This window comes from Polistes dominula, unplaced genomic scaffold, assembly GCF_049000335.1.
Source record: "Polistes dominula isolate Pdom_NZ unplaced genomic scaffold, Pdom_raw_medaka contig_73, whole genome shotgun sequence".
Lineage (NCBI taxonomy): Eukaryota > Metazoa > Arthropoda > Insecta > Hymenoptera > Vespidae > Polistes > Polistes dominula.
Genome location: NW_028300951.1, coordinates 5,218,265 through 5,239,747, shown reverse-complemented (window position 1 = coordinate 5,239,747; position 21,483 = coordinate 5,218,265). Strand labels below are relative to the sequence as shown.

General features: G+C 28.5%; 1 long non-coding RNA gene across 1 annotated transcript in view; it reads left to right on the top strand.

Annotated features, from left to right (window-relative positions):
- The window catches only part of LOC149032659 (uncharacterized), a 79,269-nt gene extending 69,425 nt beyond the window's left edge, over positions 1-9,844 (top strand). Inside the window, exon 2 of the long non-coding RNA XR_016176433.1 lies at positions 9,492-9,844. This is a non-coding gene — a long non-coding RNA (uncharacterized LOC149032659). The remainder of the gene's footprint in view (positions 1-9,491) is intronic.
- Positions 9,845-21,483: the final 11,639 nt, after the last annotated feature.

Here is a 21,483-nt window from a genome sequence, read left to right as displayed (position 1 = left end):
AGAAAGAAAGAAAGAAAGGAAGAAAGAAAGAAAGAGAGAGAGAGAGAGAAACTGCAAGCAGACAAAGCCGGTTGGAAAACTACTTCCTCTCACTCTTCTTTCTTCGATAGATTGAAAGTAGTCTCGAAAAAGTAGATTCATTCCATTAATAAAAAAAAGAAAAGAAAAGAAAGTAACAAAAAAAAAAAATAACAACTTACAATTGGTAAGTTAGAACGGGAGTTGTTGAACATTTAAAAAGAAACAATTATGACGTTCAATTTCTCAAATGAAAAATTTAATCAGGTATAGTTTTAAAGCGTTATTATTATTATTATTATTATTATTAATATTATTATTATTATTATTATTATTATTATTATTGTTATTATTGTTATTATTATTATTAATTTTTTTCCATTTAAAATAAAATAATAATTAAATTTTTTAAAAATATTACAAGCGTATTGAAACTGACCGATAATCAGTGTCGAAATTTTTAATATAAAAAGTATTAGTATTGTTTTTATTTAATAATTAAATAAAAATATTGAAAAATTAACGTAATATATTCTCTAGTATTTTATTTTTATTTAACAATTAAAATATTCGATATCATTTTTTCGATAATACAATACAAAAATATAAATTAATCTTTTTATATATAAATTAATATATTTATTAAAAACATAATTATTAACGATTGTTTCCAATACAAAATATTTAACAACATATGTTATTTATTTAAATATAAATTATTAATTATTAGTTAATTCGATACTTTGTTACGGATACATCAATGAACTTTTAGAAAATGTACTTTCTTTTATTTTTATTATTAAAATATATTACAGTCAAGTTTATAGTTTAATTATTTTGTATGTTTTATCTTAAAAAACATAATATTGTATATATTTCAATTGTACATTTAAAACTAAAATTGCAGACGATATCTCGAATAAAACAGACAAAGAAACTCTCTTTATCTGTGTGTATCATTTTATTTGTGACCCTTGTACTCATGGAGGTTTAGTAATACAACTAAACACACGTATTTATATCAAAATAATTATACCACGCGTAATCGTGAGCGGGTGAAAATTATGCCGACATTAATAAGAAAATTGCATAGTAAAAGATAGTTAAAGATATTACCTTCGAATCAATGAAATACAAACATTTCTCATATTCATGAGATCATCGGTGTCACGTTTGTATGTGTATAATATATATATGATGATGATGATGATGATGTGTGTGTGTGTGTGTGTGTGTGTGTGTGCGTACGTAAACGAGATTTTTTCCCTTTTATTCCCTCTACCATTCGAAACAATGAAAGATGATTTTTTCATTTATAATAAACCCCAAACCTTAACACACGGGGTTACATATAACAAAGATTCATATTACACGATGTAAAAAAAGAAAAGTAAAGAAAAAAAAGAAGGATCGTATAACATTGTATGTACAGGTGTCGTTTATCTTACTTAATTACATAAACCAGTAACGTTGGATTTATTATTTAATTAATTTTCTATAGAAAAAAATATAGAAAAGAAATGAAATGAAATAAAATGAAATAAAACGTCAGATGTTGTAATTAAATAAAATATAATTGACATGACAAATGAAAGTGAGAAAGAACAGCACGTACATAGAATAAAACGTCTTTAGCTTTGTAGTATATAATATCGTATCCGGTAAAAGATCCGACACGACGACTACACAACGACGACGTTTACGCGTCAAAGAAAAATCAGCTCGCGTGTGGAATGTCGTTTTGTGTCGATATACACATATATATATATGTTGTGTATGTGTATTTATGTATAAGTAACTTATATACATAGTTAACACAAAGGACTGGCTTACGAACTGGGTGCAAAACTTGCGTTCTCTTTCGAATGCATATGCGGACATACATTCTCTCTTTCTCTCTCTTTTTTCTTATTTTTTTTCTCTCTCTCTCTCTCTCTCTCTGTTTAACTTTCTTAAAGCTGCGAGTTCCGTTTCGCTTGGTACAATCTTATCGACTTTATGCAAGCAAGAACCCGAGTTTGCATCAATAGAACCAATCGGACAACAACTCGAGTTTGCAAGAGATTATTGATTGTTACTAACCAATTTTAATTTATACTTTTGTACCGAAGACCAATCGAGATCTTACATTAATCGATAAATATAGGATAGATGTAACGGGTGGCGTGTTTTAAAATCGTCTAGTAATTGTTTTCTAATAATCGATCAAGAATTTTTCTTGTATCTTTATTTTTATTTTTTTGTTTAATGAAAAAATAAAATGGACAAGAAGAACAATTGATTAAAATCGTTCATTCGATTATTTATATATTTTTGTTTTTGTTTGAAAATATTTTTTCTTTCATTTTTGTATCATCAAATTCTACTTTGTATCTCGACGTTGTATCGTTGTAAAAATTGTAATATATATATATATATATATATTGTATATGTACGTATGTATGTATATATACAATAAACATTTTTTTTTATTACCACATGTAAAAAACTCACCACCCACTGAGTGTCGTGTAATCGTATATCTTTTATTTCGTATCTCTTTCCAATTTCAAACCAAGGGGATCAACCAACACACACACACACACATATGTATACGTAAGCATACAAATATATAATTTGATCTTTTATACGATCGCGTGTGTCTAAATAAAAAAAAAAAGATGTAACAAAAAAATATGTCATTTACAGAAGGGAATGGGTTAAATAAGAATGAGTTTATCATCAACTCACCAACAAACCACCACCACCACCCACTCGAGTATAACTACCATCATGCATTTTATTCCTTTCCTTCTTATTTGCAACAGGTTCGTTGAACCCCCTTTTCCTCTTCATCTTATGTACCAACGGAGAGAAAATGATCTTGGATATGCGAAAAGGCATACGAAGGGGGGGGGAATTTCGTGAAGGGCTCCAGAGGAGAAGATACTTTTGCTCGATGTAGATTTATCTTATTCTTATTCTTATTCTTATTCTTATTCTTATTCTTATTCTTATTCTTATTCTTATTATTCTTCTTTTTATTTGTATCGCCCCTCCGAGTAAATTCGAACATCCCTCTTCTTCTCTTTCTCTCTCTCTTTCTCTCTCTTTCTTTTCTTTACTTCTTCTTTGGCATCGAGCATACACTAAAATTAGCGAGGGCGTATGTGTAACGTCGGAAGAAATTTGGCAGCCAACGATCGAGCCCAACCATACTCATAATTCAGTTCTCTCCCGGATGCCATTTGACTTCCATCGTCCCTTCTTTCGATTGTTCTCTCTCTCTCTCTCTCTCTCTCTCTCGTTCTCTTTCTTTCTTTAACCATTCGCTGTTCCATCTCTCTTCTTTCTCTTTCTTGAATGCACTATTACTTTCTTTCTCTCTCTCTTTTTCTCTTTCTCTTTCTCTCTTTAACCATTCGGTGTCTTATCTCTCTTCTTTCTCTTTCTTTAATGCAATATTACTTTCTCTCTCTCTCTTTTTTTTCTTTTTTTTTTCTCATTTTGTGTGCATGTTTTTAACATACATACAAACATAACATACATATATATATATATATATATATATATATATATATTTGATAATGTCAAGGTTCACATGGGATTCACATGGAATATCAACACATATCAAATACGTCAGTGAATGACTGAATATTTGGATGTATTTTTTATACATTAATATTTCAAACACACAACAAGCAACCATGTGAATCTTAACATTATCCAATTTCGGTCTTTAACGGTAACATATATATATAATTTTATTTTTCAGGCATATGTATATATATATATATATATATATGTGTGTGTATGTGTGTGTGTGTTTATTTGTAAAAACAAATGAATTAAATACTTTTAAAGTATATGTTCTAAAATATTTTCTTGTAATCCTTTCGTTAATTAATTTTCGTTAAATTTTAATTGATTTCGTTAATATATTTTTTACTTATTCTAAAATACAATTTTTTTTTTCTACATTACTTCTTCTTTTTTCTTTTCTTTTTGCCTTTTTCTCAGTTTATAATTTCATATACTTTGAATAATATACATTACATTGATTTGGTCTTATGGTTTCTTACCGTAGTGAGATAATAAACGTTGTTCGTGTGAAAACTTATGTTAACGCGATTTCTAACAAATATTTTTCTTCTCTCGAAAAAAAGAGTTTGCTTTAACTTTGACGAAGAATAAGATAAAAAGAAAGGGGTAAAAAAGAAAAAAGAAAACAAGTAGAATTACGTTTTAATGTGAAGAAGTTACTCTGACTCCGTAGTATAGTCTGCGTAAAAAAAGGAAAAATAAAAGATAAAAAAAAATTAGAAAAACTTAGGAACAACTCTTCATGGATCTTAATTGATCTAATTGCTTTGCGATATAAAAGAGGAACCAGTTTGATAATAATAATTTATGAGATATTTTTATCGTAATCGAGTAACTATCGAGAATAATCACTTCCACATCTTTCACAAAATTATCTTACGTTAGTCGGGACAGATCGAGAACGATATTTATCTATCCGATTGAACGAAGTATTGCGAAGATAAGAATAAGTGTTATCGCTGCAATAAAATAAAAAAAAAATTAAAAAAAAAAATGAATTCACAGTCACGTAGGTATACCACCGTTTAAATCTCATCTAAAAACGAGTGAAGAATTCGACCGATAATTTATATATATATATATATATTATCTACACGAGAGATAATAATATAAGGAAAATTATTTTATCTAATAAATTATTTAATTTTTTTCTATCTATTTAAGTATCGAATATTTTTTATCTAATTTATTAAAAGATCAATATTGATTTTAATAGAATTACAATATTTTATATTAGTTTTATAATTTCGGTTAATTTGTAATCGATTGCAACGATAATATATATATATATATATATGATTATATAATAAATATAAATAAATAAATAAATATAAATTATATATTATTTATATAATTAATATATATGATTATATATTAATTATATATTAGTTATATAAAAAGATAACACAAAATTTCATTTATACGATTACAACTTCGTATTTAATTTAATTATTTACTATAAAATAATTCATATATATTATAATTTAATATCGTGAATAATAATATAAATTGAATTATATTTATTATCTATTATAGTTATATTATTTTTGTAATAATTAATATATTATCAAAAGTTTGTGCGTTCAAAATGATACAATGTGATACAGTATAAATTTTATGATAAATACTAGATAAAAAAAATAAACATTTAAAAATACATAATCAATGAACCCCCATTCCCGTAATCATTGATAAATAATCAATTTAAAATTACAAGAGAATGTAACTAACCCCTCATCTATCGCTGTTCGTTGATTCGACATACACGATATTTATCATTGTATTGGTTTATAATATAGTTCAAGAAAAGTATAATATTCGTTTAGTGGTGGGTAGTAGTGGTGTGTTCTGTTCGACAACGATGACAACGACACACAACGATGATATGTCGTGTAAGTGCGTCGTCACATGTGAACAAACACGATGAGCAAACGATGAACGTATGGCAGACGAACGAGCACATCATAGTTGGTTAAAAGAGAAGACAAAAAATAGAGAAAGAGAGAGAGAATTGTTGTTTGAATATTACATCATTAGGATCCCGAGGAGGCTTCATTATAGTCGTGAAAATTATAATCGCACATTTGATACAAACTCTTTTTAAAATACTTCAAGTTGGTCTGTATCGTACGTTCATTCGAGCTTAACGAGCTCAGTTGTGTGCTCGTTTGTAACTTATGCTCGTTTCCAATGTACCGTGAAAAAGTCGAGAAAAATAAAAGAAAGAAAGAAAGAAAGAAAGAAACGGAAAGAAAAAAAAATAATAATAATAAAAGTTGTACTGTCTGATAAATTAAAAGATAGAGAATATAAAAAAAAATAAAAAAATAAAAAGACCAATGACTATAACAAGCTGTAGGAGATAATAAAAAGAAAAATTATTTCTTTTTTTTTTCTTTTATTCTTTTCCAATATTTTTATTTATTTATTTAAAATACTCGTTTACAAAAACAATAAGACAAGAATTTCTTCAAGAAAAATTCTTATATGTATTAAGTATATGTAATACGAAACGTGAAAATAATTTTTAAACAATAGTCATATCTTTTCTATCTATCTATCTATTTATTTATCTATCTATCTGTCTATCTATCTATTTATCTGTCTTTATCTTATCGAATAAAGCACAGGGACACACAGAGATACGCGTATTAACGCAAAAACGTATGCACGCGCGCACGCACCAACACACATATCATCGTAAACCTTACGATAGGTGATAGATATTTATCGAATAACGACTTTCATCGGTCATTGAACACGTTTTATCGTATACATATATAAAGATATATATTCCTTTTAAAAAATGACTACCTAGTTAAGATAAATATCCATTACACTCGAAGGAACTTCTTATTCGAAAAAAATTTTCGTATAAAAACTTATTAAACTTGGAACAAAATCATTGATTAACACTGAAACCAATCACCACGTGTGATCAAAAGAACTGCGTTCAGTAATTTGTAAAAAATTCGATTAATATAAAATATCAAATAAAATGTACATTATTTTCATTTTTAAATTAAAAGAAAATATAATATATTGTTCAAATTATCAAATTGGCTTTAACCCTTTGAGTGCTGAATACTTTTACCTAAAATGTTTTTTAAGAACATAATAATTTATTATTAACCAGATTCTAATAATAAATTATATTTAATAATTGAAGTTTTTGTTTCTGAATATAATTTCATTGATTAATAGAAATATTAAATTATTTTATATTAATATTAATAACTTTTATATATATATATATATATATATATAGGTTAATATATAAGGTTAGTAATTTTTACCAAACGCATATATGCGTCCATAGCACTCAAAGGGTTAAAAACTCATTCCATATAAAGATATATATGTATATAATTTTTCTTTGAAGCGTTCATTTGACCGTTCAAGATAAAAAGTAAGTATACATGCAATTATCGATAGATTTATTATTAAAAAAAAAATATATCATATACACATATATATTTAACTTCTAACAGCAACTTGAACGATTGATAGCTGGAGTGTTAGTATAAAACGAGTTTAGAGAGATGAATTCGAACAAATTGACAGTAATATACATATACGAAAGAGAGCTATGGATCAAATTAAAGAAACGTTTATTCGTTCATAAGAGTGGTGATAGGAAGGGGAGAGGGTGTAAGGCGGGTGATAAGGAGCAAAAGAAAAACTCATATGGCATTGATGATGGAAACAGTTGGACCCATATGGGCCATCATCCGCTGAGGAATGGTTTAACGTTTAACGAAGATGCGTTTTTTTTTCTTTTAGCTTATACGAAAAATAAGTATAGATAAAGAAACAAAAAAAGAAAAAAAGAAATCCACGAAATAATAATAAAGGCAAATCGACGTGGCGTGGTCGTGAGTCTCAGGGACAACCGGTTGCCATCTTGGTTTCTTATATAAGTCCCTCCTTGGTCTTCTTAAAGACGTTCCATCGGCTTGCACTCGCTAACATTTGACTCGCCTCTCTTTTCTCTCCATCTTTCTCTATATTTCTCTCTCTCTCTCTCTCTCTCTCACGCATTCTCGGGATCCATTCTGTCTCTCTCTTTCTATCTTACTCTTGCATATTCCAGTCATCTTTCTATCTCTCTCTCTCTCTTTCTTTCTTTCTCTTTCTTTCTTTCTCTCTTTCATCGTTCCGCTTTGCATTTCTCTTTCTCATTCTATTTCTCTTTCTCGAATGCACTATATCTCTCTCTTTTTCCCTTTCTTTCTCTGTTTCTATCTCTCTCTTTCTTTCTTTCTTTTTGTCTGTGTATCTCTCTGTCTTTCTCACTCTCACGAATGCGCTATCTTTACCCTTTCTCCCATCTCGTCTTCATCGTCGTTGTCGTCGTCGTCTTCGTCGTCGTCGCCACCGGATCTCGACTCGGTTACATCCAAACGCTCACAACACTCGTCTTTCTATTCGAACTTGTCTCATCTTTTAAATCGAAATGCTTTTCGTTGAAAAAAAAAGTAAGGACCAATGTGAATAAATTTGTTCTATTGTAATTAAATTAATCGAAACTTTCAGATTTCCATTGACATGATTTTTCATAGGATCAAAAATAAATAATAATATATATATATACATATATATTTATATATTTGATATTTTTAATTCATTGTATTTTATAATTAAATACGATATTCATCATTTTAAAGTAGTTGACGCAACATATATTCATTTGATTTCGAATAATTTTCGAATAATTCTATTTAAAAGGAGACACACAAGAAAATTCTTTTATCGTTTGTCAAGCTTAAAACTTTTCAATCTAGTCTTGTCTGTCAGTATGAAAACTTGTCAACCCTATCGAGGACCGATCGAATTTGTAAGAAAATCTCGTCAGAATAAGCTTATATTATAAGTAATAGAAAAAAAATATAGTTAGATTGAGGAAGCCTGAATGGAAAATTCAGTCATCAATGACTTACATAGTACTTAAATGAAAAGATATTCATTAATATTCACTTTTAAAGTTAACCAGAAATTAGACATAGTTATTCGTTAAATACAAACCAGGAAAGGTGTGTTATGATTTTGCTTTTCAAACCCGCCCACCACCACCACCACCTTTCTTCAATGTTCGATCGTGCGTGACGATCACTTCAGTTTCACCAACGGTATTCCATATATACCTATATAGACTTATGGTATCTATGTATGCTATATATATATATATATCCCTCTCATTCTCCCTTTTTATCTTTCTATCTCTTACTAACTCTTATCGAAACCGACAAACACGCTATACGGAAATGTACGGATAACTGGTAACGGTCGACAATTTTACTACGAGATTCTTCTTAATGTTGGCAACGATAATAAAAGGAGAGACGTTGTTTTTGCGATCGTTTGGGGTGAACGAACGACTGATATATTAATAAAAAGCAGCCCTGACGTATCTATTAATTACATTTGCGCGAACTCCCGTAATTTCATTTAATGACTATTATTTCTCCGTTATCAATGCGACTTATTAACTAAAAACTTCAAAAGTGTTAATTAAATGTCTGTTAATAATATAACAACGATATAAAAATAAAATATAGAAAATTAAAAGAAAGCCAAAAAAAAGTAATCAAAAATCGAACGACGATATCTATTTTTCATATAATTACTCGAAAAATACATTCGACTTGAAATTAATTATCCAAAAAATTGATTAGACGATTTTTCTTGCAAAATACATAATTGTAATTATGAAATAATAACAATATATTCGTAGTTTCAATATTTTTTTATTTTTTTATTTTTTTATCAATAATTACTATTGGTACAATTATATTATAATTATATTATTGTTTGAGGGGGGGGGGCGAGAAAAAACAAAAATATTATTTATGATGAATAAGAATGAGCTTATATTTCCAATTTGTTTGTAGCCTAACCGGTAGTCGTGAATAGCCCAGATGGTAGCGATGCACTATCCCATCACGACTACTAACCATCATTGGATCGAGTCCCAGCAAAGGGAGGTCCCTTTCTTGACTTTGGCCATGGGTGAAGTCAAAGAAAGCCGAAGCTGTGGACAACATCCTAACGTCGCACCTGACGTCAATCTGGGCTCTCATAGCGTTTAGCTCGTTACGCTGCATGCATTATTGGTGCAAATAACGAGTTACAAAAGAGAAGTAAGAATAAAGTTATTAAACTGTTCTGAAAGAAAAAGTAATTGTCTCCACACAGTGGAAAAACAAACCAGATAAAGAATGGATGGCACAAAAGTGCCATCCTTTTTTTTCTATTTAAGAGATAATTTTAATTTCTATTTAATAACAAAATTGTCACATAAATTTTTCATTACTAATTTGTAATTTTTTTTTTTCTAATAATTTTCTTATTATGCACGCCGCGATTAATCATAAGTTTGTGCATTGATTGTTAGAAAAATTAGTTTGCTAATATTTATGAATTATTTCGAGTAAATATATATATATATATATATATTTATATATTTTAATCTATACTTTATCAATATTATAAATAATAAATATATGTATACAAGTAGTTCTCTTACAACATGACATCTTATAGCACGGTTTCGTTACAACACGATTCATAAATTGTAGGAACCCTCCTACAGCACGACATCTTATTACACGGTCTCGCTCTAAGACAGCTTATATTTCCAATTTTTTTATTGCCTTACCGGTAGTCCCTGAGTAGCTCAGGTGGTAGAACGCTGTTGCGTCCCTTAAGACTACCAATGGCAGTAGATCGAGTCCCAGTATAGGTTTGCGGCGTCTTTCCCTATAAATAAGGGTTCTCGCTAGTGCAAAGCGTTTGCTCGTTTACGCTGCATACAATTAAAAATTGGTGCGAATAACGAGTTTTAATTATAGAAGAATGTTCCCAGCAACTTTGGGCCTATGTGTGACGTTTTACGAAACAAAATTAATCCTGCACGCTTCCTGGTGATATCAGACGAAAAATGAGATGGCAAATGTTTGCCATCTTTTTTTTTTTTTTATTTAAGAGAAAATAATAATTTTAATTTCTATTTAATAACAAAATTTTTTTATAAATTTTGTATTACAAATTCTAATTTTTTTTCTAATAATTTTTCTTGCTTATGCACGTCGTGATCAATTGGAAGTTAATGCATTAATTTGTTAAAAAAATTTGTTAGCCTATATAAAATCTTGTTATATATAACAAGTCTAAATAATATAAATAAATATATATGTTTATAAGTCAGCATGTATACCTTCTGATTAATCTAATATCGTGGTTAAGCAGAAGAGATAATATAGTTTATTTCTTTTTGTCATGACTATGGAAATAAGTTCGTTCATTCTTGTTAAAAAAAAAAAAAAAACAACAGAAAAAAAATAAAAAAATTAATGAAATAAAATATTATAATTAAATAAAATGATCGGGAAAAGTCAAAGTGTCAGGGGAATTCGAAAATTCATACTGTGACGTAGTTCGTCCAGGGTCGTCGGAGGGTAAACCGGTTGACCTTCCACGAAGATACGAGAAACGATCGGCAAGAGTTTTTACTTACATCTTCATCGTACGTTTCTTCAGCAAACGATTGGTTCAGTTGACCTCGTCCAAGAAGAGGTAGTGTGGTGGACGTTAATACGTTGCTTAAACTGTGGTGTGCATAGTATGCAGCACCACGGCATGGGAAAGTGTGAATCGTTCTTATTTACTCGAGTAATTAGTCATGATGTTGCACAAGTATTTTCTTTCTTTTTTCTTTTTCTTTTTTCTTCTTAATTTTTAAATCTAACTTTTTAAGCTTGCGTACAAACGTTGCGTACAAAATGGCGACGTTAAATTGTAAATAATCGCATGTACTCGAAAAACTCATTAAGATTCCAGCACTGTGAATTATTGTTAATCTTACCTTATATACGAGTAATTAGTTTAGTTATATAAAATGTTAAATAAAAATAAAAATAAATATAAGAATGAATTATTATATTATTAACATTAGATTAAGTAATCTCTATATAAATGACTGCTTTCAAACTGTCGTTATCAAAATTCTTCCTTTAAATTTCACGATTCATCCACAATGTGTGCATATATAGGGTAAATCAAAAATTCGAGTGCTTTTCATTAATATTTCACTTGCATGTAAAATTAATTTTATTGACTTTAAAAAAGAATTATACTATCTGAAACAACACAATAAACGCACGAACTTTTGATCCTTTCCAAAAATCATTTCATTTATTTAACATATCCTTTTCTTATTATTTTACGCGTCATATTATTTCTTTTACAATTATCTAAATAATATAAAATCTATAATGATACATATATAATTTTAAATAACATTGTAATCGAAATTCGGATCGTATTTTTCAAAAATAATTCGAAAGAAAAAAGAATATGAGAAAGAGAGAGAGAGAGAGAGAGAGAGAGAGAGAGAGAGAAAACTAAAAAATAATAAAAAGAGAAAAGATATAGGATGATTTCGAGTGTTCGTCTGTCCGTCCGTCTGTCCGTCCATCCATCCTGACGCAAACCCTTCGAGTGGGTAAATATTTTTAGAATGCGGAACAGGGAAACGAGCCTCAAGGTCATCACGACGACTGGAGAACGGAGCAAGAGGAACGCGACCTCGCGGCTCGTTTACCTTTTGGAGAATGATCAAGAATCATCTATCCTGTGTTATTTTCTTCCGTGTGTATACGTATCTTTATTTTTCTTCTTTATTTCTTTTTTATTCTTTTTAATTTTTATTCTATTCTTAAGGAAGCTCATAATAAAGATTTAACTACCTTTCTTTCTCAAACTTTTTATCAACTCGAAGAATTATCTTTCTATTCGTTCTAACGCACACACGTTGATAGTAATTTTTAATAATATTAATTATAGGTATTTATTTTAAATAATTTATATAATATTCTTAATGAAAAAAAATTATCGATGATTATTGTTATACCGATTGGATAGAAAAATAATCAATGTTTGTTAACAAAATATAATATTAATTTATCGAGTATTCTATATAGTGTGTATATATATGTTAGTATAGTATATATTATTATACTATATATTATATATTATATATTTTATATATTATATATATTATACTATATATTATAGTATATATTAGTATATATATGTTAGTATAATATATTATTATATGTATATATAATATATATAATATCGAGTGAAGGTTTATAATATATATATATGTATATAAATTCTTATTATTAATATACAAAAATATACTTGACAAATCGTATACAATGTACAGACTATATTATTTTACATAAATACTTTTTATAACAAGTGTTGAAAAATATTAAAGAAATAAATGGAAATATAATTAGTTTGATTAATATTTCTGTCTCATATATTTCGTTAATTATTATATTGAAACTTTTATGTGTGAGGAAAAGGGTAAAATATATGTTCTTTTTATGTGACGTTAAAATAGAAAATTTGTTCTACGTTTCAATAGATTGAATCAGCATATATATATATGAAGATAAATATGAAGAAGAACTTGTACGTTTCAGTTTATTTGGATGACCGCCAGAAAATCTCAAATATTTCCTATATAAATGCGTCCGCGAAATGTCCGAGCGAATGACCTCAGATTATCTTGCATTTTTTTTTCTTTTAAGTACCAATATTCAATCATCAATTTATTTCATCGTGACAATATATTAAAAACATTTTCAATCTTTCAGTTTGCTGTCATAATTAACGATACATAATATAATAAATAAGTAATTACTACACACACACATGTGAAACATTGATCACGTAATCACCATCATCACCATCATCATCATCATCATCATCATCATCATCATCATCATCATCATCATCATCATCATCATCATCATCATCATCATCATCATCATCATCATCATCATCATCATCATCATCATCATCATCATCATCATCATCATCATCATCATCATCATCATCATCATCATCATCATCATCATCATCATCATCATCATCATCATCATCATCATCATCATCATCATCATCATCACACACACACACACACACACACACACACACACACACACACACACACACACACACACACACACACACACACACACACACACACACACACACACACACACACACACACACACACACACACACACACACACACACACACACACACACATCACATCATCATCATCATCATCATCATCATCATCATCATCATCATCATCATCATCATCATCATCATCATCATCATCATCATCATCATCATCATCATCATCATCATCATCACACACACACACACACACACACACACACACACACACACACACACACACACACACACACACATCATCATCATCATCATCATCATCATCATCATCATCATCATCATCATCATCATCATCATCATCATCATCATCATCATCATCATCATCATCATCATCATCATCATCATCATCATCATCATCATCATCATCATCATCATCATCATCATCATCATCATCATCATCATCATCATCATCATCATCATCATCATCATCATCATCATCATCATCATCATCATCATCATCATCATCATCATCATCATCATCATCATCATCATCATCATCATCATCATCATCATCATCATCATCATCATCATCATCATCATCATCATCATCATCATCATCATCATCATCATCATCATCATCATCATCATCATCATCATCATCATCATCATCATCATCATCATCATCATCATCATCATCATCATCATCATCATCATCATCATCATCATCATCATCATCATCATCATCATCATCATCATCATCATCATCATCATCATCATCATCATCATCATCATCATCATCATCATCATCATCATCATCATCATCATCATCATCATCATCATCATCATCATCATCATTATTATCCTCATCACGAATGATCATCGCGAATAGTATTATATCAAAGTAAACATGAGAAACTTGGATTCGAATTTCGAAAGTTTTTCAATGATGATTCCGTCAACGTTCTGTCGTTGTTCCTTACATATATGTATATTTCTATATGTGTATGTGCATATAAGTAAGTAAGTAAAGCCACCACGTACGTTATTATCGAATTACCAGGTATCTTGCAACATGCTTTCGTAATCGGGTCGTTTCGTCGACCGGAATATTAAGCCGGTATTACGCGAGAACGTTCGCGATGTCTCGGCTTCTTTTTCACCCCTTCCCTTCCCCCTTTCACCTCCTCCCCCCCTCACCGCCATAACCACCCACCGTCGTTCTTCTCTTTCGAGCAATTTTCGTTAGTTCTTCTTTTATGGAATTCCCCCTTTTTCTACGAAGTAAGAGGAGAATCACGTTTCAAATTAATAATGTACATTCTTTTCGGGTCACCCTGTATATGATGTTGATGATGATGATGATGATAATGATGTGGATGAGGATGATGATGATGATAATGATGATTATGATGATGTTATTCATGATAGAATACTCGGTATAGAAACATAGAAAACTTCATTTGTGAAGGTTTTGATTTTAATTAAATATGTGTTTCGAGTTGGGTAATATACATATGTATATTCATTTAAAAGAGAAACAAGAAGAAGAAAAAGAAAAAAAAAGGTTCGTAATAGTATGGTTGATTCGTTAATAGAAATATCGTAGTATTTTTTGTACTATTAATACGACGAGATTAATTGGAAAGATATTTATGGTAAAATTATAAATGGGATTTGAGTTGTTATTGTATAAAATTGTATATATATACTATACACTACTACTATATAATACTATATACGTATAATAGTATATATAGTATATAGTATATAGTATTATATGTATATTGTATATATAATTAATAAAACATATTATATGCATAGTATATATGCATATAATATTATATACCATATCACACACACACAATTTCATATTATATTAATAATATTATATTAATATTTATAAAATTATATTAATATAAATATAATTATAATAAATTTAAATACTATAATTAAATATTAAAATTATATTAATATAAATTTAATATAATATTATATGTATATATACTATACATATAATGTGTTTTATTATATATATATAACATAGTAACAATTATTTATTTCGGTTAAATTTTCTTTTAACATTAAGAAATAATAAAAGTATTTGTTTTTACAGATAATTGGAAACTTTCTTAAACCCACCCTTTATACTATTCCATAAATTTTGGAATCAAAATAAAGGAGTGTCAAGTTTATATATAAATATACACGGTGTGTTGATTCAGTTTAGATCGTATTCAAAGTATATGGTCTAGGATCTAATCCGGAATCCGAATCGAACTTTCACGTGTCTCCATATGGAATATCGTACAAACCGGAACTTAAGGCGGATAACGAGTACAAAATAGTTTTGCATTTCGTTTAGATTTCCCTTCGTTTTTAACCTTCGTTTCGTTTCGTTTCGTTTCTTTTCTTTCCATTTCATTTCGTTTCGTTTTGTTTAGTTTCATTTCATTTCATTTTTTTTAGTTTCGTTTTCTTCACCTTGTTCGTATCTTTCTAACGCATTGGCGTCGAATAAGACAAAAAAGTAATATAATAATATATTATTTTACCAATATTTCATCAATTAATTCTAATTAATAATTAATGAAATATTATGTCAATATTATTGTATTATTTATAATACAATATTTTAATTATTAATATAATTACAATAGTTTTCACTATGAAATTTTGCAAGTCTTATTCAAAGATTAATTTTTTCAAAGATCCACGATAACGTAAATTTTGAATATCAATCAAATATAATTTATAATTTTTCGATTCGAATAAACACGACACATTTAAAATATCTTGCTCGTAATTATGTAACAAACATTAAAAATAGAATCATTTTAAAAGAAAATTTATTCAAACGAAATAAAAATTTGTTAAAGCAAAATTTACTAATCTAATTAATCATATATAAGAATCTAATGAGAACGATTCAAAAACAACTTTCTATAATTTATTTTATAATTAAAAAAAAAGAGAAAAACGCTGTGGCGCCAATGTATTATAACGTTAGACACGTTTTAGATTCATCTCTGAAATCAGGTTTTTCAGCTACTTACTCGTCTCTTCTCGACTATGAACAGGTGTGGGCGTTACCTATTGTCCATCTCTTTCTTGTACACATACTCACACACACCCAATATATATATACGCACAAACTTTTATAAAACATAAAGAAAAACTATTTCTAGATACACATAAGTATATATATATCACGTTTATCTTCCAATTTCAAGGATCGTCAAGCTGACTTTTTTTTCGTTGCTAATAAAAAAAATTCTGTTTACGATAGAACGATCAGTTAAATAATAAATTTATATTTGCCTCGGGTATTATTTAGAAAAAAAAGGAAGAACTAAAATTATGCTACTTCTTTTTCTTTTTTAATCTTCGTCATCGTCATAGTTATTAATTACCATTACTATTATTCTTATTATTATTATCCAGATAATTAGATACGAATTTCTCTTAAATACATAACTTGTTTACAATATAATCAAATATAACTATTATTATAGTTGACATAGGTTGTAATATTCTCATTTATTTACATAATAGAAATGGAACTTACTTACATTAGTATTGTGGTGAAAAGAGAGTGAGAGAGAAAGGGAAAGAAAAGGAACTAGAAAGAGGGAGAGAGGAAGGCCACTTAATTCGCATAATCTAGTCGGTTTGACGCTTCGACGAGCTTAATATTCGTACCGACGAGCACACACGAAGGAAGAAGACTAATTCGTTACAAAATACGTTACACGATAAGTAGTAATATAAATTATTTACTTTGCCAACGACCACGATAACATAATAATCTTTACACAGGATGTGATTGAGAAACGATTGAAAGTCAATCGATAATTTGGAACTTTCCCTTTTTTATTTATCTTTTTTGTTTTTCTTTTATTTATTGATCAAAAATATATTCTTTACTCTCATCGGTGTTACAAACGTCGTTTGATTTTTTTTTTTATCAATTATCATACACCAAAATTCATTATACTGTGAGAAAATATTATTTCACTCCTCCATTAAATATGGAAACTTATATATAATATATATTATTATTGTATTATTATATTATAATAATATATAATAATTACTATATTATATAATATATATTATAATTTATAATATTTTATATATATATAGTATTATGATATAATAATAGATAATTACATAATATTAATATATTTGTAATATTACATATAAATCATAAATAATTTTAATAATTAATTTAAACATAAGCGTAATTATTTATTTATTATTCTTACAATGGTATAATATTTTTTTTATTTAAAATGGTGACAATTACAATATTGTTTTGTCGTTTAATTTAAAATTATCTTCGTTATATTCGATCGATGTTCTAACTTTGTAAATAGGATACCGGATATTTTTTTATGTTAATTATTTAAACAGGGAAAATTTATTGACGATTGTCTCGTTTACGAGGCTCTTTTACGAGGCTCGTTTACGAGGCTCTTTTACGAGGCTCTTTTACGAGGCTCGTTTACGAGGCTCTTTTACGAGGCTCTTTTACGAGGCTCGTTTACGAGGTTCTTTTACGAGGCTCTTTTACAAGGCTCTTTTACAAGGCTCTTTTACGAGGCTCTTTTACGAGGCTCTTTTACGAAGCTCGTTTACGAGGCTCTTTTACAAGGCTCTTTTACGAGGCTCTTTTACGAGGCTCTTTTACGAAGCTCGTTTACGAGGCTCGTTTACGAGGCTCGTTTACGAGGCTCGTTTACGAGGCTCGTTTACGAAGCTCGTTTACGAGGCTCGTTTACGAGGTTCTTTTACGAGGCTCTTTTACAAGGCTCTTTTACAAGGCTCTTTTACGAGGCTCTTTTACAAGGCTCTTTTACAAGGCTCTTTTACGAGGCTCTTTTACGAAGCTCGTTTACGAGGCTCGTTTACGAGGCTCTTTTACGAGGCTCTTTTACGAGGTTCTTTTACGAGGCTCTTTTACAAGGCTCTTTTACAAGGCTCTTTTACGAGGCTCGTTTACGAGGTTCTTTTACAAGGCTCTTTTACGAGGCTCTTTTACGAAGCTCGTTTACGAGGATCCTTTACGAGGCTCTTTCACGAGGCTCTTTTGCGAGGCTCTTTTACGAGGATGAATGATGAATGATGCATAATGAATTATGAATTATGAATGTTGAATGAGTTTACGAGGCCCGAGTACACTGAATGCGAAACGCGTATACTAGTAGTACTACTAGTAGTACTAATATACTAAGTAGTACTACTAGTACTTTGTTAGTATAAGTACTACTAACTTAAAATTGAGAACGTGCTTACTGTGTAATATGTTATGTATTATATGTCAATAAAACGTAAAATAATTTTTGAATGTGATAACAATATTATAATAATAATATTATAATAATAATATAATAATATATAATAAAAAAACTAAATAAATATAAAAAATAACAGATAAATTTTCTTACACCTGATATTCTGCATTTGTCTCATTCTCTCGAAACTTAGTTTTTCGAAGGTTTCACTTTTAACACGTGTGATCTGCACACATGTTGTTTTTTTTCTTGTTTTTTTGGAAGTCTCTGTATATTTCGTAAATCATTTTGTATTGATTAAAAATTAAAAAAAAATAAAATGAAATATACATAAACGAGTGGATTAACAAAGTGGAGGTCTCCGTATTGTTTAAAAATGACGACCTTTTAACGTTCCACCGAGACGACTTCCGTCATCGTCGAGTTCGCCGAGTCAGCGACCTGTATACTGTTGTAACATATATATATATATATATATAGAAATATATGTATAGAATACATATGTATAGAAACGTAACTACGTACATACATACTTAATACATATATAGATACTACGTATGTACATAGAGTGACTCATAAAAAACGATCATAGAATCGTTTCTAATTGATTTTATTAAAATTCCAGAAAAAAGAACAAAAAAATAATAGAAAACCATCTCGATACAGTAATTACAGCATTTAACCTGAGTTAAAGGATCTTTAAAGCATAATAGAAAAAAAACCTTCTAGAAATGTTTATATGTCAACAAGAATCAAATAGCATATCGTTTGAAATGTTTTCTTTTAAAATTTAAGTCGATAGTATTGTTCTAAACAAACAAACAAAAATTGCATTTGATGCAAATTCGAAAAGATATTGCAAAACTTGTAAATTGAAATTTTGTAACGAGCATTTATATCGTAATCGAATTTTCGAAATAATATTTATAATTATAGTTCTTCTTTTTGTTTTTTTTTCTCTTTTATTATAATATTATTTCAGTACCAACCGAAAGTTGATTTGTCGACAAGTTTTGTTGATTTCTCATATAAAAATTGGGATTTATAATATTAGAGAAAAAAAAAGGAAAAGAATAGATATGATATCATGTTTTTTCTGAGTCACACCGTGTATATAATACATATTCGTGTATTTACTTATATATATATATATATATATATATATATATATATATATATATATAACAAAACTGAGATAGACTTTATTTCTATTTGCATAGAGATTCATATATATATATAACTTAATGCATATACTTATAGATATACGTGTATATTATTTTTAATATGTATTTCTGTGTTTGAACATATGCATGGAGGATAGTTTTTCCGAGGGGCCACGAACTATAATATATAATACTAATACGAATAAAGTATACAATTTTCAATTGGATTCGAATCGAGTTGTGAACGTTAAAAACATACTCCGATGATTCGATCAGGCGAATCGAATACGCATAAGTTCCTGCCAGTTTCAGATATACGTTTCATCTACTTATATGCTATATGTATACATATCCATACATATATATATATATATGTATGTATGCATGTATGTTTGTTTGCAACAATGTGTGCACATATATATATATATATACATACGTATGCAACTAAATAAATACGTGTATATAAATATATATAGATATTATGTGTGTTGTGTATGTGTTTATGAGAGAAAGAGAAAGATAAGGATAAAGAGTGAGTATAAGGATAAAGTACGTCGACTCGGTTGTATGTACCCCATAGTCGTGCGATGATTTTACGCCTACGTATTTATGTAGAAAAGCACGAGATTCTTGACAGTGTCCAGTCTGTTTATTGCTCGTTTGTTTTAATTCGGAAAAAAAAAGAAAAATAAATAAAATCACCGGGAAAGTTGTCGTCATCGTTTTTGACATTGTTGACTCACCTGCGATATACGTTTTAAATATATATTTTTTTCTTCTTCACCTCTTATGTTTCTTTATTTTTTTCGTAATCTTCATTTATCTTTCTTGTTGCTTTTTTTTCATTTTTTTTTTTACTGTTTACTCTTATTAAGATATGATAAAATACATATTTCTACTTTTCGTTTAAAAATCATTTTAATTATATAGAGTAGTAGTTGTTTAGTTATTATTATCAAAATAAAGAGAGTCTTATGTTATTACGAAAGAAGAATGAATAATAATGATTAAGAATCATTGTTTTTTTTTTAAATGAATATAAAATCACATGGTAAGTTACCGACTATGTCGCGGTATTTAATTATCGTCGATCAGTAATACAGATTTGTATTTTAAAAAAATATCATTTTACTAGTGACATCTACCGTTGTTTAAAGACAACCAATGATTACATTTCACATACACCTGTTTGTATTAATTATCTGTAGATAAATGGATGCATATCTAATAACTTTACGTTGAAACAAGTAGTATATTTAATAAAACGTTTTATTGTTTCTGCATTATGATTTAATGGTATAATAAAAAATAAAAAAATGAAGAAAACACTTTTCTGATAAAATATAATATAACGATAAACGAAATTGATTACAGTTATGAGCCTCCATTGAAAAACATCGATCGCAAGTGAAAAAGGTAGACCAGTTCG